The sequence below is a fragment of the Grus americana genome (genome assembly GCF_028858705.1).
Source record: "Grus americana isolate bGruAme1 chromosome 26 unlocalized genomic scaffold, bGruAme1.mat SUPER_26_unloc_3, whole genome shotgun sequence".
Taxonomy (NCBI): Eukaryota; Metazoa; Chordata; class Aves; order Gruiformes; family Gruidae; genus Grus; species Grus americana.
The window spans coordinates 72,217-75,345 of NW_026561290.1; the positions used below are offsets into that span (position 1 = coordinate 72,217).

The following is a 3,129-nucleotide window of genomic DNA, read 5'->3' on the forward strand; positions in this document are numbered from 1 at the left end:
TCTCGGGTGGGTTAGCTGTCTGTTTCTAGTTGTGTTTCAGATAACAACTTGGTGGTGGTTTTCCTCTTGTTTTGGGGGACTGTGGGCTCTTCGCTGCCACTTGTGAAAGTGCCCAGCATATGGCTGCAAGAGCTTGCGGTTCGGTCCACCACGTGTGTCTGTCACCCTTACCGTGTGACGGACTTGGCATGATGGGAAGCGCTGCTCAGAAGGGCTCTTTCCCCGGATGAACTGGCTACAGCGTCTTCCTGTCCTCTCTGAAGGAACTAATTTACCACCACCTTGCAGTTTGCCAAAAATGCACTAAGTGGAATGCGAGCCAGGAGATCACGTGCAATCTCCTTGTCTCTCAGCAGGCTGGGATTTGCTGTCTACTGGTAAACTGGAAAGTGTCTAGTGCTTAATTTTTTCTCCGTGAATGACACGTTGTTTGAACCAGCGACTAGGTGCACCACCAAATGCCCGGGCTTTGTTTCGAAGCGGTATTAATGTATTTGGAGAAGTATTGGCTCCTGAAGACACCGTGTTCCTGATGAGGACCGGTTGCATCTAATGAAACTCACCTACTGTCTTTCTAAAGGGATGGACCGTGAGACTGTGGAGAAGGAGGCGCTTCAGGAAGGAGGCAGCGAGGCAGTGCCAGTCTCTGATGCAGAAAAGGGGGCAATTCAATCAACAGGCGTGCCAGGTAATTGCTGTCCTTTGGTCAGCCAGTGTCATAAATGAAAATCACCGTGCAGCTGCAGGCTCGTGCCCTGGTGCCCGCCACTGCACATTGTGTCAGCAGCCAAACTGTTAGTACAGAGCAAGTGTTCTGGAAGAAGCCAGGAGTGGCTTTCTGCGGATGACTGTCCTCTCTGGGGTGCGGAGGTTATTGCCATCAGGGTGCCAGAGAGAGACACTCGTAACCCTCTGTGGATGCAGTGAGATGCTCACCACTCACCACACCCAGTTCACGGGAGTTTCAGAACTTTGCCATTTGGGGAATGAGGCCACCTGAACCACGCTCAGGAGATGATGGGAAATAGGACTCTTAATGGAATGTGCCTCCCGCAACACCTGCATCCCAGAGCTTGCTGTGAGCCCTCCTGGGCACAACAGAGGCGCGTGGGCTCCCTCCTGCGAGCTGAGGTCAAACGGGACGCACTGACAGATCGGGCACGGCCTTAGAGGAGAACCTGCACTGCACCGTCCTCCTGCATCCTCCTTGCCCGAGCCACGCTGAGGCTTTACCTTTCTGTGATTCTTGGCAGTGCTGTCCAACCCCGGGGAAGCCCACCACGCCGGCATCCATGAATTTCTTCGAACAAATACAGGTACTGAGCAGCCTGGCAGGGGGCCATAAGTGGGAGCAAGTCCCAAAAACTGGGGGCATGCAGGCAGTGCCCATGCTGGAGAAAAGGCAAAGAGGGAGAGTGCGGTTCAGCTGTCTTCCCAGAGGGCCTGACTCCATCCCCTCGGGGGGGTGGGTGCTGGGCTGGGGAGGGAGAGCTGGGGGGTGGCACTCCCTGACACAGGGATGGTTTGGCTCTGTCTCTCTCAGGGGGGCAATTGGTCAAACAGCTGCGCTCCCCCACGGGCTCTCCATCTGGCCTCATGAGTTCTGTTCAGTGGGACAGCTTGTCGCAAAGGGTCAGAGGGAGCCTCCAGGCAGCAGCACTAGCCATTTCCTGGCAACATCAGGCCTCCTGTGAGATTATCAGGGGTCTGCAGGGCACACTAACTTTCCGAATGGTTCCTCCAGGTGTGGATGGCCAGAAGAACGCAAATGCTATGGATCCCGATGATTTCCAGAGGTACTGCATAGAAGGCGCCATGGCGATCCTGGGCTCCATGTTGCTTGGGATGGTATTCTTTTGTGCCATCTGTATGTGGAGGAGGAGAAGACGGTGAGTTGTTGGGGGGGAGAGGGGAGTTGCCAAACTTCTGTATTAGATGGCTGCTAGTAGCCGTGAAGCATTTAGGGGTAGGGTATTCTGGAGTGCCGCGTTAGTTACTGGCCAAACTCTGCTGAGATTTCTGGTATAAGATGCTTGAAGTGGCCTCTCAATTCATGGGCACTCTTTCTGGAAACCCCTTCGTACTGTTGCAAGTGTTAGTTAAAAGTGCCCGCACCCCACAGAGTGCCCGGTGCTGCTCCGCACCCTCACACCCCCCCAGCACCGCAGCCATAGCAGGGCCTCAGCAGCCTCCTGTCTCCACAGGCGCCTCGCTGCAGCTTCATGAGCCTGGCCCAACACCAGCAGCTACCCCTCACGCCTGGACAGCCGGACCCACCCACCCCAGCAGCAACCCTGAGAGCCAGACTCGACACCAGCAGCCATCACCTGTGCCTGAAAGCCAGCCTGTCAGCCACGCAGCACCGGGGGGAACTAGCCTCCACCATCCCGCATGCCCACCCGGTCTGCCCGCCTCCACCTTGGCCTCCAGATCTGTCCAACTCAGCCAGCCGGCTGTTGCGGGACCAGCCCAGCGCCCTCCAGCCACCAGAGGAGCTCAAACCACACCCCCGCTCCCCAAGTCCATTGTCCCAGCCCTCCTGCAAGGGCCTCAGGCGGCCCCACTGGGTACGGGTATGGAGGGTGACGACAGACTCCCGGCATCAGCTTCAGGGGTCGACCGTTTATTTCTGAGTTGTGACGTGGCAATAAATACAGACCAGTAGCACAATTGTCTGGGTCGTAACGGCAGCAAACCCAGGAGTTCACCGGTTCTGGGCCCAACAGCATCGTGGGGCCCGCAGGGATGTGGATGCCCACGGTGTCAGCAGTCAGGGAGCTGGGCATGGGACCCACCAACGGCAGGGGAATGGGACCAGCCTGCTAAATTCTGAGCCACAGAGGCACCGATGGGGCTCCTTAACAGGTCATCGCCCCCACCTCTGCTCCCTGTGCCAGCTCTGTCCCAGGGTGCACAGGACGGGGAGACTCTGGAGGGCAATACCAGCCCCAGCCCCTGCACTGTGTGCACACCAAATATACCACATCAGTCAAAGGCACTCCCTTCTCCCGAGACCCCACCTGGAGCACTGCATCCAGCTCCAGGGTCCCCAGCGCAAGAAAGACATGGACCTGTTAGAGCAGGTCCAGCGGAGGATCCCAGGGCTGGAACAGCTCTCCTGTGCAGAAA

The 3,129-nt window shown here is 57.2% G+C and overlaps 1 long non-coding RNA gene across 1 annotated transcript; it reads left to right on the forward strand.

Moving 5' to 3' along the window:
• The first annotated feature begins 1,273 nt into the window (after window positions 1-1,273).
• Window positions 1,274-2,239, forward strand: LOC129200018 (uncharacterized). Its single transcript, XR_008574799.1, has 3 exons — window positions 1,274-1,316; window positions 1,745-1,889; window positions 2,205-2,239. It is a non-coding gene; the product is annotated as an uncharacterized LOC129200018 (long non-coding RNA).
• The last annotated feature ends 890 nt before the right edge of the window (window positions 2,240-3,129 follow it).